The sequence below is a fragment of the Sinocyclocheilus anshuiensis genome, unplaced genomic scaffold, assembly GCF_001515605.1.
Source record: "Sinocyclocheilus anshuiensis isolate Anshui unplaced genomic scaffold, SAMN03320099.WGS_v1.1 scaffold436, whole genome shotgun sequence".
NCBI lineage: Eukaryota > Metazoa > Chordata > Actinopteri > Cypriniformes > Cyprinidae > Sinocyclocheilus > Sinocyclocheilus anshuiensis.
Window position 1 is genome coordinate 257,224 of NW_015560618.1, and position 15,285 is coordinate 272,508.

Below are 15,285 nucleotides of genomic sequence, written 5' to 3' on the forward strand. Positions count from 1 at the left end.
TACCCTTGGTAAATATGATCAAAAAAGGCTGTGAAAATAAATCTGCATTGTTAATCCTATTGATCTTTTATTTAAAAAAATTACAAAAATCTAACCTTTCATTAAAAAATAAGAATTTAAAATGGGGGGGAATCTCATTATGAAATAAATGTTTTTCTCTAATACATGTTGGCCACAATTAATGGTACCCTTAGAAATTCTTATGAGTGAAATATCTCTGAAGTATATTCCCATTCATATTTATGATTTGTAGCTCCACCAGGGTGATTATGAACATGAAATTATCCAGCCATTGCTTCCTGTTTCACAGGAATATAAAAATGAGGGAAAACAAAGGCCAAATTCCCTTAATCATCCATCACAAAAAAAATTTGCTTTATAGCAGCAAACACTCAAGATGGGTTTGGTGCACACCGGAGTAAAAAAGTACCCCATGTATACTGCTGGATCTTTAATGTTGTTGGTGTATTTTTCTGCTGTCCTGGACATCTTGTTTAGATGCATGGCATCGTGGATTCTATCAAAAAGCAACAGATAAAAAATTAAAAACTGACTGTCCATGCTAGAAATCTTATAATGGGCCATGGTTGGATCTTACAACAGGACAATGATCCAAAAACAAACATAAAATCAAAGCAAAAATGGGTCACTGAGCACAAAACGAATATTCTACCATGGCCATTCCAGTCCTCTGACCTGAACCCTATAGAAAATGAGTGTGGTGAACTGAGGAGAAGCACCAACATGCAGCTGGAAATCTGAAGGGTCTGGATTGATTCTGGATGAAGAAATGGTCTCTGATCTCTTGTCAGATGTTCTCCAAACTCATTAGGCATTATAGGTGAAGACTCAGAGCTGTTATCTTGGCAAAAGGTTGATGCAAAAAGTATTGAATAAAAGGGTACCATTAATTGTGGCCAACATGTATTAGATTTGTAAAATGGCACAGTTTTTAAATATCTGAAAGTACACTCTTTAACATCAGTCAGTCAAGCATAATATGATAATCAAGTATTATATAATGATAGAACTTTAGTAATTAGAATTTAAACTTGATAACCACGTATAATGCATATTAGTCATTTTAACTGAACTGACTGGTGGTGGTGCTTTTTGGTCATTCAGTGTTTCTGTAAAAAAATTGGGAAAAAAATAACAAAAATACTGATAAGATCATGATACGAATTCTACTAATAAGGATTTAAATTTAAAACGCACTAAAGATGAGAAAGCGGTAGTTCTTAAAAGCGGAAGAATTCCAAAGGAACTCCGTTATTTTTGACAGCAAAATACAACAAAGAATATCGTTTACATGTAGAGCGTCAATTCTCTCTCTCTCTCTCTCTCTCTCTCTCTCTCTCTGCGTGTGTGAGAGACAAAGTGACGGCAAGGTGTGCGTCTTCACACTTCGGCGAGTGTTCGGCGAGTGAAAATATATCTGTGCTAAACTTAATACTTGGCCTCCAACTCACACACTGGCGAGTAAAATCTGAGAATTTATTAGCTATTGGCTAATATTAGACATCATTTAGTCGCCAGAGTGAAGATTTAGTCGCATATGCGAGTGATTTACTCGCAATGTAGAGGGTTGCCCGGGTTATTATTTATGGCTCACTTGTACAGTAGAGCCTTGCTTGGGAGCAGAACCTGTCCCTTCACCATCAGAAAGTCCTAGAGATATATAGCTGTCCTCCAGCTCATCATTTACTTGTATTTCTCGCATGAGCTCCCACCGCTGCAGTCGTCTTTGCGCAGCACTCTTTCTTTCCTGTGCTGAAGCTTTTCAGTCCAGTCCTGTTGTGCAGACTTGAGTATGCATTTACTGGGTCTGAAGGCTTGTGCTAAGCTTGTGTACTTGTTGGCTATAGTTTTTCAGTATGTGGTTAGGTCATGAAAAACCTGTTGGTTGGCTGCTTTAAAATATACAATTTCCTGTTGAATCCACATGCCACACATCTCAGGGGTCGGTTGCATAAACATAGTAAATGTGTCTGTGTCTTAAGAAATTGATTGACTAACTAGAAGTTAACCAAGTGGCAATCAGTCTTACTTTTTGGATTTAAAACAGTAGGTAGTAGCCTAACTTCACTTGCACCATTTTAACCAGTTAGATTTTATCACGGAAACATCATACAGCAGGGAAAACCATTTTACTTTTTTCATCCTTGCATGTTTTCCTGAAGTCATTAACACATTGATGTGTCTCTCAACTGGTGTTCTTCAATAATGCCTGTTGTAAGTACAGTTGTAACCTTACACAGGAATTTTAAACAGCCAGACAAATCAAATGAACTTGTTGGACTGTCAGAAAACCTTCTTGGTATGCATATGCTTGAAATATGTTAATCTGAGGGGGAAAAAAAACGTATGCATTCTGGATTTTTCTGTCTATTTATTTTAAAGATTTTATTGAAGTTTCCCCATGTTTATCTATACATTGCGAATTTGCGTCTTGGTTGGGTATGTTGAAAGTGTCCATAAGTTTTTTATTTTTCTGTGTGTTTATGACAGTCCCAGGCTGAGAGCAGGACTGGTTCCTCTCAGTGGCCCTCTGGATGGCTGCTGGAAGGCAGTTGTGCTCCAGCACTATAAACAGTACGATTAATAGCCCATGGACTCATAACAGAGTCCACAAACAGGCCCAGCAGAGGCTGCTGCTGCACAGCCCTATTACTACTGTACAAATGGGCCAACCTGTTTGTTAACCGCCACGTGGACTCTCACCCTCGGATGCACTGCTGTGTGCTGCTCTACAGCTGCTTAGTTCAAGCCTTAGCCAGCAATCACGTCCAGTGCTGCTAGTGGAAACGGTATCATAGGAGCTTGGCACTAGGTGTTTTATGTTTATAGAGAAACCGTTGAATATGAAAGCAAATGATCAGCACAGATTATTATGGGCAGTTTGTGCCTCTGCTTTATTGTCAGGTGAATTGCCAGTTTTCTGCTTGATTTTAAGCCACTCAGTAGATTTATTTATATAAATTAACCCGGGCCATAGATTAGTTGGTCTTTTTTCAATTTATGGTAGTTAACACAATTTCAATGCTTTTTTATTGGAATTTCAGTGTGACTGCAATATAAATTAAAACGTTAATATTAAAATATTTTTGTAATACTTGTATAATTATTAAACATTAAGTTTTTGGGTCAATAAAAAATTTTTTTTTTAAATATGGAAATATTCATTTATTTAAAATCCATTAAAAATGCCGTACAGTGACTTGAATACACATCTATGAGCATGTCTTGATTCTGAATTTAAAATCGTTTAGAAAGTTTTAGGAGGTGCGCAAGTCAAAAATGGTTGGGTGATGTTTCGATCTTATCACAATGAAAACAAAAATCATTATTTAATCAGGAATGAGATTTTTCTTTCATATTTATACCACTTTCCATATTTTCAAACATGAGAAGTATGACCCATATGAGGTGGGAGACTGTAGGAAAGATTCAGTTCAAATTTGAAATGGGCCTTTATTGCTAAGCAATCTTCAAAATGCTGTGATTGCAAATATTTTTTATGCATTGCATTCTGAAGGCACCGCATGAGGTAGTGGCACCATTTACAGTAGCAGCTGGTGTGGGGGATACCCTTAGCATCCCAGCCAGTCCAAAATGAATAATGAATACTCACCAACTGATTTTTATTTGGTGTTTGGCAATCTGACCCTGGCTGAGATGCTAAGGATAACACAGCTGCTAGATAAACGTTAGTTTCTCACCAATTAGCCAGTAATTTTTTTAAACGAATTCTAACTATATATGCCGGCTGCAGTTTAGTTACAGTGGTGTGAAAAAGTGTTGGCCCCCTTCCTGATTTCTTATTTTTTTGCATGTTTGTCACACTTGAATGTTTCAGATCATCAAACAAATTTAAATATTAGTCAAAGATAACACAAGTAAACACAACATGCAGTTTTTGAATGAAGGTTTTTATTATTAAGGGAAAACAAAATCCAAAACTACATGGCCCTGTGTGAAGAAGTGTTTGCCCCCCTGTTAAAACTGTGGTTTATCACACCTGAGTTCAATTTCTCTAGCCACACCCAGGCCTGATTACTGCCACACCTGTTTGCAATCAAGAAATCTCTTAAATAGGACCTGCCTGACAAAGTGAAGTAGACCAAAAGATCCTCAAAAGCTAGACATCATGCCGAGATCCAAAGAAATTCAGAAACAAATGAGAAAGAAAGTAATTGAGATCTGTCAGTCTGGAAAAGGTTATAAAGCCATTTCTAAAGCTTTGGGACTCCAGCGAACCACAGTGAGAGCCATTATTCACAAATGGCAAAAACATGGAACAGTGGAGAACCTTCCCAGGAGTGGCCGGCCGACCAAAATTACCCCAAGAGCACAGCGACGACTCATCCAAGAGGTCACAAAAGACCCCACAATCAGGAAGGGGGCCAACACTTTTTCACACCACTGTATATGAATATACAGTTTAACGTGCTGCATGTTTCCATTTCTGCAGTTGCTATGAGTTTAGGTCACTTATAGAATCCATTTGAAAACGCAACTTGCTGCAACCATCTAATTTTTAATGACACTCATTTATAAATGTTGTCAGCAAAAGAGAAGCTTTAAGGTCTCCCTGCAGTTTTCCACCAACATAAAAATAAATTAAGCCATAAACAATATTATTGTAATTTTACTGTTGTTGTTCGGTTAATGTTTTCCTTCCTTTTAGCTCTTAGCTGATCACAGGCCTGAAAATGAAATTCTTGCAAAGAAACCAAGTAGTTTGAGGCTTAATATTGTACTATTATTTCTTAGTGGAAAAAAAGGAACTGCTTTACTACCTACTTTTTTTCTTATGTTATATGGTGACTATGCAGAAATATATATTATTTTACCATTTCAGGCATGACTTGGACATAGCAAGATCACTTTAATTGATATAAATTAATAATTCATGATATTTGTTTAAAAAAAGTACACTCACAAGTATTCAAGGTGTAAGAATAATGTTATTACTTGGTTCCGCAACATTTTTTTAGAATTTAATGAATTTAACCATTAAATTTAACATTTTATTGAAAATGGTAGAACAGTTTTTAAAAACATAAAACCAAAATAAACAAGAATTTTACATTTTAAAATAGTTTTTTATTCACCTTTTCTTATTGTATATACTTATTTGTCATTGACCGTTTTACGAGCTCATTTCATTTGTTACACACAGGACAATCATTAAATGGAGGCTAAAAGATTTTTTTTTTTTTATAAAAACTGAAAATCTTAGTAGAAATAGTGACCAGTAACAGCAGTTAAAACATAAACCATGTACATTTTAACCTAAAATCTTGATGTGAAAAAAAAATTCATGGATGTGATATGCCAACTATCTCTGTATATAAGCTGATACATGATATGAATGGAGGTGCAGCACAGGTTCAGCATGACATGGTGGCAGATCAGCGTAATTATGGGTGAAATTATGATGCAGCGTTGCGATCCATGTGACTGAAGGAAGGATGCTGCTCTGATGCAGAGGAGAGGGAGGTTCACACCACATGCCTGTGCTGCGTCAGTTTGCCAGGGGGCCATAATTGGTGGACTCTTTCTGTGTATGATTAGTGTGTACAACCCCCCACACTTAGAAGCATCTGGTTTTTATCTCCACGCCCCTGTATGCAGGCAGAGAAGGGTTACCGAGAGGCACGCAGGCTACCGTTCCCGCATGTCGCAGTGAGCTTGTGCTGCAACTGCTCTCCTCCCCTCTCCCTCAACTTACTTTTGCTCTCCATTTCCATGTGTACTCAGATATTCAGTTGTGGATGTCAGTCACCTGTCTTAGCCCAATTTAACACCCCATTGCGTCACATTACCTTCTTTTCAGAACTTTGTATGCTTGCCTGCTTTCAAATGGTGACTAATGCATTTATATCTTAACCCACTTTTTTCTATTAAGTTATATTTTCAGCTTGTAGAAAAGGCAGTCACAATACTTTGTAATAACATTTATTTTAAAAAAACTTGTCAATTAATGAAGATATAAATACATTTTTAAATAAAAGCAAGATAGAAACCATTCATGTTGTCATCAAAGCATAGCTACAGCTGGTTGAAGGGGACCAAATCCGTTGAAGAGGTGATTTGGTTCCATTTTACCAGCTTTAGCAAAGCATTGTGGTTTGCTGTTAATGAGACTGATAAAAAAGAGCTTATGAAACATGACATGAAATGTTGCCCGGGCTCATTTCAGATTTCAGATTCTCTCTAACTATCAAAAAATGTTTCAGTGCTCTCCAAAGGTTTTCTATCTCTGTGTTAAAAAAGAGAAATGTCCTCAGTGAAAAAGATAATAATCCATCGTGGTGCACTCGAGTCAAGTGTCCGCAAGTCTTGAAGCAATTACAGCAGCTGATGGATTAAGCCTGCTGAGGGCAGAGTGTCACTTGGGCGATGTCAGCATGTGCTGCTGTTTGTAGTTGTCACTTTCTCAGTTTTGAAAAGATTAAGTCATACTCGGCTAAATTATAGGGTTAATTTGCCCACTTAATCCAATAAGGGAGTGTGGTGGGAGCTCCTCCGAGACTGCTCATGTGGTAATGTTGAAATGACTAATAAAGATATTTGTACTACATGTCAGTCACAGTCCGAGGCAGAAGCAACTCCACAAAACAATTCAGTGACGCACAGTGAGCACGTGTTGTTTTGTAAGACGCAGTCGACTGTCCATCAGCTAAGATGGACCCAAAAAGCCTCTTTAGCTCCTTAGCAGGTGGCCAGCTGAGAGTGTAAGCAAGGGGTCATTGCTGCTCAATATGGCGCTCATTAAAGTGGGGTCAGTAAAGTGCTATTTACACCACAGATCCCCCTCCCTGTGCTACACAGACACTCGCTTGCAGCATTCTGGACAAAGTTCGGCCCCCAAATACACTGGCCATAAGAGGGCAAAAGCCAGGGACAGCAGCTGAACATTTGATAATGTCAGCATCTGCTGTGGGTGTCACTCAGTCTGAGGGCGAGAAAGAGGGAACACAGCCACACGACTGACAGGAGCGATCCCTACAGCAAGCGGTGCACAAAAATGGAAAGAGCACAGCCCTTCAGAGGACAGACGGGAGTGTCTGACATTCAGAAAAATGGGCCACAAGCTCTCCCAGGCTCCAGTCATGACCAAAAACCCTTACTGTATCTTTGCACACAATGCGTACTTTACATTTTTCTTGATCGGTAGCACGAGTGAATGAGGATTGTAGTGATGCTCTGACCTTAGTCATCACCATAAATCAAATATTACCTCTAGATATATGACATGGTGCTTCGGTGTAGGTAAGCATTCAAACCCCTAAAAGTATAACGGTCCTCTATTACCTTATCCCCTCACACGACCGTTTTCATCACCTGTTGATCAGCTTAAAAGTTAAGCATTGTATAATACATTTGTTCTACACATACATTCATTCTACTGTTTTCACAATGATTCTTTCTGCACACCAGTAGACCAAAAATGAAAAAGAGGTCATCTTCTGAAGGCTTCCATTTACCTTTTGTAGAGGACAATTGGAATCAGCTGACAGGCAGACTGTCTCTCTGATCCTGCATTGTCACTTTTCCATACTCTAATCTGACTACTCTGTGGTCCAGCAAAGCATTTGGCAAGCCTAGCAAACATGAACAATGGGGGCAGAAACGGGTGGCAGTGTGAAACAGACAACGGTACTATCCCACAATGTGAGAGAAGCTTCCTTTTTAATAGCCAAGCTCTGCTCACCTTTATGGAACTGTTACCTCAGCAGCTTCCCTGTAACAAGATCTAACTTTTAAGGGACAAAAAAAGTGAAATTGTCCTAAACTCACCCTCTCTAGGCAAGTTTAAAAAGATTAAGGTATTAATGGTTCTGGTGCATGCCGCTCCTGCAGAAACAGGATCTTAGTTGCAGCTGGCCACAATTCAAAGCTTAGAATGCAGCAAACTCTCCAATAATGAGAGGAGCTCCTGTTCCTATGGTGATGCCTCGGGCCGTTATTGTATCTTTTAGGTAGCAGTGACTGAACTCTTTCTGTCACCAAGAAAGTGGGCACTACAACCCGTTATTTTAATGTTAGTCTACCTGCAGAAATAAACTATAGCATGACAATCTATCAGAATGAACTATCTAACATGGAAACTGCTGAATTAGAGAGAGGCGGTGTGGACTGCTGGTGAAGTCGCCGAAAGAGTAGCAACTTCTCTCAGAATCCACTGCTGCAGTAAGTTTCTGCACCCCAGTTACAAAATCCATCACACTGTTTCCATGTATCCATATTCAGTGATGCAGAGAAAATGATGGTACATTTGATAAACTGAAGATCAGCACCTGACCAAGAATACATACTTCTTTACATTCCATAGCTGTCATATGTTCATATGGGCACATAAAGAAGTATGTACACCAAGTAGGCAGCACCAGACACAGCTGAGTTTCCTTACCTTCTCTGATATGATGTTTGGTTAACATGGCCCTTATTTAAACCAAACGCATTTAATCACGTCGGTAGATCAGTTTTTTTTGTTGTTGTTGTTGTTGTTTTTTTACCATCCTGCAGAATGCAGTGGATTATACATAAGGTGACTTTCACAGATTCTTTAGGTCACGCTTTTTTCTTTTGCCTTATCCCAACAGTGTTCCCTGTGTGCGTTACACTTATTGGGGTTCACTCAGTTTTATATCTTCTGTTGACCTTGACTGTCCTCGAGAGAATGTGGGGTATCCGTCGGGAATCTGGAAATCTAGAACAGTGCCATACTGTTTTTTTTTTTTGGTAAAAATAAAGTCTCTTTCTGAAATCTGTAAAAATGTTGTTGAAAAATAGAGAAAGTTGTTCCTGTGTTGTCCTTGTTGCCTGGATTTCTTGTTGTCCATGAAAGTTCAAAGGACTCCTTAGGGGGAAAAAAAGACTCATTTCTAATGTAACGGTGTCCTGAACATGGTATGCATCTCCTTTCCACCCATTTTCCATCTGCTTGTCCGTTATTTAACTGCATTCTCAGTTGTATGTCAGACTGGTTGCTGAGGTCCAAAAATGAGGTTGATCCAAGTGGAACAGGAAGCTATTGTGAGCAGGATTTGGGCTTTAGCCACACAGACCAGGCCAGAGGTCACATGCAAGAGCTAATGCCCACTCAGCAATAGTGATTTGTAACGAGTGTGCTGATTCTCCTCTCCCATTTCTTTTTTTTTTTGTACCCCTTCTTTTTTCCTCCAAACCCCCCATATTCCCTTTTTTCCCCCAGAGTTGACCTTGGTGTGTTTATTCTAGAAGCTTCTCTAGAACTTGAATGCTGTCTGCTAGAGATCAATAACTGTTTGCATGGCAGCATGAAATGTTCAGTAGCTCTCTAATGAATCTTTGCTCCAGCTCCACACATTCCACAAGTCAACACCGCCCTGTCTTATCCCCCTCCTCTCAGGAGCCTATCCAATACCAGGCCAAAAGGAGAGGTGCAGGGGTGGAAACATAACAGAAGGACACTTAGACAGGCTATTCTGGGCAGGGGTGGAAATCCTGGATGAGTTTGTGGTGCTTGATGGGTTAGATATGATGGCGAGGTATGGCTGGACTCTTGTGGCGCTACAGTGTTAGTAAAGATTTAGGGATGAGTGTGTTGAGAGGGGGAGATGGCACTGCAGCACTACAGCCCTGCCCCTGCCTAGTGATTGGAAAGCATGCAGAGAGACAGAGAGAAACTGGGTTACTACCCTGGGTGTTGTGGGTTCACTCACTGACACACATATCCAGCAGCCACCGAACCGCCCTCCCTGGAGAATTAATATGCCAGCACATCTGTTTTTACATCAATCCGATTCACCCCCCACCTGGCCTGAAACTTGCGTTCCACTGTGACACCAATGTCCCTTCATGGCTAGCGTACACCTGTCCCCCCCGCTGTCTTGAAACACCAAACATGGCTCCAGTAATTACGGCTGGCCACTGGAAAAATTGAGTGCTGGCAAAGTGTGTAACCATCCCGATAGAGTTGTATTCCGTCTGAAAGTGCCTCAGAGTGGAAAGATCCAAGATAAAAGCTGCACGTTTCAGGGACACTGAGTTTCTGAGTCTGTCTTTCAGATGTCTACGGTGCTGCAGCCAAGAGGAGGTAATGAACCAGAGAGTGCTGTGCTGCAATAGCCTGCTGCCTGACCAACACTGGAAAAGCAAGAGACACGGAGAGAGTGAGGTAGGGCACAAGAGCGAGCGAGCGAGTGAGATGGAAACAGTATTCTAGCGAGCAAGCAAGCAAATCCATACAGATGAAAGCAACTTTCTCCCGTTCCACCTACACCTGTCTGTTCGATTGTTTCACACATCCCTGCTGTTTTCCTTGCGGGGGGAATCACTTACATTATTTCACAAGGTGTTCCCAGAGAAGTAGTTTTTCTCATCATGCTGCTGCAGAGCTGTAAATTCCAGTCCCTCCAAGCGACCACACCGCACACCGCGGCTGACCGGCCACGCACTTAACCCCCAGTGCATCCGGAATGGAGAAGAAAAAAGCAGAGACGTCAGTGCGGACCAGCCGGCATGAGGGGCAAACTCCCGTCCGGAGGGAGGAAGGCACAGGGAAGCGTATATTACCTGTCAGCTCACTTTCCTCCACTCTCTGCTCCTCCCTCTTTCTTCTCTCCTGTGTGTGAAGAGCCATAATGACCTCCGGAGTTCTCCAGCTGCTGCAGCCATCGCATGCCCGACTCGCTGATTCAGCTTCTCTGACGAAGAGGGGGGTGTGGGTGGGGGGATAGTGAACGAGTGTTGTGGAGAAGGAACAAGAGTGGTAAAGCGGGAGGGGTGGAGCCGGATGAAGAAAGCATACTCACAGCTTACATTTAGGCAGGGATAGGCATCATGCTGACACGAGGAGCTGTCGCTGCTGCTCTAAAAACAGGCAGAAAAAACTGCAGCACTTTCACCCCCTCCTCCCTCCCATCTCTAGCATGTGCCTTCTCAGTGAATTCTGTGAAGATGTGCATGACTGCTCGAGATCTCTCTAGCGCTTTAGTGCTTGGCTAGTTTATTTCTGATTGGCATCATTTGAAAACCACCGTTTTATCCCTCAAGCCGCTGCCTTCTGTAATGCCATTTTTGTGCTTCATAAGCAAATTTATAAATAGCCATTTTAATTTGAACATCAACAGCCTGTCAAGTATGCAGATTGTTGCTTATCTGAAGCTTGCAGATAACTTATTGTTGTCAACAGTTTTACCTTTTCTTGGTAAACCCTAAGGTGACTGGAGGTGACTTATCATTTATCGCCCCATCTGATTTCAGAGACCCGTCATTGGTGTTCTTGAAAGTGAACGAAAAGCCACTAGCCACAAAAGGAGCCAGCTGTTGCTCCTCAGAAAGCTAAATCATTAGCACTTTTAGCAGGGGAAGCATTTTAGAACCAGCTCCTCTTTGGTATCTCACTCACCTCCCCTGTGACCATATTTAGTCAACCAGTGCAAAAAATAACCCCCCTCCTTGCACCAAGGCAGCTGTCCCCCTACAAGCTCTGGGAAGTCTCCCATCCAGCGTTCCACCTATCGATTGTGTGTCCAGCAAGGCAAGTAGCTTGTGTTAGCGCAGCACCAACTTGCCGGCCTGCTATTCGCTGTGTTATTTTTAGTAGCGCCAAATAAAGTGGTCTCTCATGATTCCACTTTTATTTCCCTCACTCGTTTCCCCTCCCCTGCTTTTCTAACACCCAACCTCTCCACCCCCTACTCCAACTCTCCATCTAAACAGCCCCCATCCTGCTCTCAGCTCTCTTTTAAATAGTGCCGGAACATGCTGCATATGGTAGATCTTGCCTCTCCTTGTCACTATACTTAGTAACATACGCAGTTACGTGTGAGAGAAGAGGGGGAGCGAATAGTGCTTGAAGGTTTATGAAAAGTCTTATAGAGTACTAGAATGCAATTTGGATCAAACCTGTTACGGTATTTCAAAGGACACTAGCTTAGCTATTTGTCTGAAGCTGTCGAACTCGTATTGAGCATATGATTTATCTTGGTTCTGGGACACGCCAGGATTTCCCCAGGGGTTCAAGTTTTGTTCTTCCCTCTTGAGCTTTTCATTAATTTTCAAGAGCCGCGTTCAGGCTTCCTGAGGCACAACCACAGAAATGTTTAATTAGGAGGTCCCGTCATTCAGTGTGGAGAGCTGGTTTTAGCCAGCAATGTCCTCTGTCATCTCACTGCTTTGTCCTCCACTGCTGCGTCTCTCTACCTGCAGTAACAATGCTACCTCTGCAGTCCGCCCACCACCACACGGAGATAATTACAGCGCTCAAGGCACTATCTAATCTCTCAAAGTAATGTTTTCACATCGTTTAGTGTAATGTCTCTGTTAAATAATGTAAATCTCTAGTTGGTAGTTGTCCTGAGGCTTCTCCTCTCCCACCTTTTATAGCTCGCGGCAGTGTTGGGCAAACCTTTGAGGATTATAAAAATAGGTTTCTAACTTGCATTAGATTACTAAAAAGACATCGCTGGAAAAGATGTAAAATCCTTAAGATTGTGTAATGCTTGCAAGAATCTTTTATTATTGTGAAGTACAGTTCAATTAATGTGTCCACAGTCTAACGTATTGGCATTCAAATGCTCTCTGTATTTATGGGCATTATGAAAATTGACTATTTGCCAGGTGTAATGCACTTTGAGTAATGCATCAGCTTGAGGCCCAACCCTTAGCCAAACAGCACCTTAAAAAAGACACATGGGGCTGTAAAAACTAGCAGTCAGTGAACCACTCATTCAAGAAAATTGAAAAACATCACCCCAACACCTGAGACCTTACAAATTAATCTTCAGAGAAAGCCATCCCTCTTCAAAATGAAAAAAATGGGTGTTTTTGCTTCAAATGAGAGTGAGACTTTGACAAGCTTTGCAGTGACAGATATTATTTTGATGCACGTGATGTGAATGGAGGCTCTCATCAGGATGAATAGCTGGGCTTAACGTCTCCATCAGTGAGGGGATCTATTGGTCCGGTCAGCCCTTTTTTTTCATGTCAGTAGTCTCTTGAGTTAAATTCCACTCGCTCTACTATAGAGAAAGTGTTCCGTGCATATACCATACAAATGCACAGTCTAATTTCCTCCTTTAGGTCATAAATTGTGAATGTTTAGTTGCGCCGATTATTGATCAGAGAAAGCAGGGCCAATAATAAATGACTTAATTGTATTTTACTTCTCTTCTGCAGTTTAAAACAAGTTGGAAAAAAGCTATTGAAGCTGTGTCCGTCACAAAGGGCCCTGGTTCAACCTCCTGGATTAATGTTTAAGTTGCAAAAATGTACATTTTTTAATGATTGAACAAATCTCACATGAACTTTTAACTAATTTTTTTTTATATAAAGCCATACTGTAATGTGTAACATTTTGCTACAGTTCACTGCAAATGTTGCACAGCTAAGATTTCCAGACACGATCTGAGAACTTTGACTCAGCTTCACTCTGACAGTTGGTGCACCACCCGTGGGTAATTCTCTGTAGTTTTGAAAGTTGTCCCGGAAGTGCTGAGTTCAGGTACCCCTGTAACAGGAGATCTCATCAATCACACCAGCACCTGACTGACAGAATGGTAATACGTATTGAGTTAAGCAGGGGTTTTAATTACTGTGGGCCTTGGGGTCTGCGCTAAAAGACAAATTACTTTTTTAATGTTATTTGTCTGATTAGTTTTGGCACAGCTTTTAAGTCTAGATGGGATTGATTACATACAACAGACCTGTCTAGAAAGCGAGATTTGATTTCTTAATTGGCGTTGTACAGCAACTTTAAGGTAGGCGGATGAATCAAGACATTTGGTTTTGTTCTTTCAGGATGAAAAACACCCTGAACACACCCTCCATATTCAGTGTACTTGATTATAACACTAGATCCTCCACCCTGTTTTTTTCTTGGTCTATTTCTCTCTCCCCTGATCCTCAGCCCTTTAAGCATTCCATCATGGAGCGGGTAAAGCTGCTGAGCGGCAGACAGCATAAAAGTGATTTATGAAGGGCCGAACTGAGTGCTGTCGGGGGAAGCCTGTGGCAGGCAGTCTCTCAGTTCTTGGCCATTGTTCCACTCAGCCCCACTGCGGCTGTACCACTGCTCTCCTCTGATCTCTCACCTCAGCTCCAAACCCCCCTACACACGTACTGTAATACCCAACAGTAGAGACACCCAACAATATGAGCACTATTGGATCCAGCTCACTGGTTTGGAAGCCATTTTTATTTAAAATTGCGGGCATAGGTGTAAATATTTTAATTGGGGATTCTAATTGATGAGTACTTGGAATACCTGAGAACATTACACAACAGTCCCATACCAGTGTGTGTTTTTTTTATTTCTTATCAGAAAGGTAAGATTTTTAGGGTAAAATTAACAAACATCAATTACTGAACAAGTAAAAAAAAAAAAAATCTGTCTGAGCCAATAGCATCAATGGCACTACTCTGAAAGTATGGCTGCGCTTCATCCAACCGAAGTTCGAATCTCGTTCATGGTCCTTGTTGATCGTGTCTCCCTTTTTCTCTCCTACTTTGTTTCCTTTCCACTCTCTCGTTGTCATATCCAATAAAGTCCAAAAGGCCAAAAATAAGTGTTCAAAAAAGTGTTCAAAAGTGACTCCTTGCCTCAATTTACAACATTAAGCTTAAAGTAAAGATTTGTAACATGAGCTGGTCTGATCTTCCAGGAAATGTCAGTTTCATGTCATGCATCTTTGCATGGTTGTGTCATGTTTGTAAACAAAGAAAAGGTAGTTTGAAACAAGCGTGTGGTTAACCCTCTGGGGTCCGAGGGTGTTTTGGGGCCTGGAAAAGTTTTGACATGCCCTGACATTTGTGCTTTTTTCAGTTGCTTACAAACATTTGAATGTCTAAAGTTTAATAACACTGTAATCAGCACAAACTGGGCTACAATATGTGAGCAGCATGTATGTACGTGATTGTGTTTTTGAGAAAATAACGTTTATGCGTGCTTAGTGAAAAACTACAATTTTAAAGTCACTGAAATAAGGCCATAAAACACATACAGAACATTTGTTCACAAGACTTTTGAGAACTGATCTTGAAGTCTAGAGTTTTTGCTTCAAAATTATGTGAAAATCATCTTACTCATTCACAGAAAACAATATATTGATTTAAATTTTCTAAGACACTTTTTGTGTAAATGAATCTTCATAAGGTTTCACTTGATTGTACATTTAGTGAGGAATCATGGTTTGGAAAAAATAACTAGTAAAATATGTACAAGTTATGTCATAGTAACACAACAGCAACTAATGCAAGTAGGCAAATAAAAAAAGACTTACTATATCC

At 40.7% G+C, this 15,285-nt stretch overlaps 1 protein-coding gene and 1 long non-coding RNA gene across 5 annotated transcripts in view; one reads left to right on the plus strand and one right to left on the minus strand.

The window, feature by feature from the left end:
* Positions 1-15,285, plus strand: part of mib1 (MIB E3 ubiquitin protein ligase 1) — a 73,257-nt gene that overhangs the window by 30,561 nt on the left and 27,411 nt on the right. The gene's annotated exons all lie outside the window — the stretch shown is intronic.
* On the minus strand, positions 8,517-10,725 carry LOC107681782 (uncharacterized). Its single transcript, XR_001633301.1, has 2 exons — positions 10,336-10,725; positions 8,517-10,140 (listed from the first exon to the last, which is right to left on the minus strand). It is a non-coding gene; the product is annotated as an uncharacterized LOC107681782 (long non-coding RNA).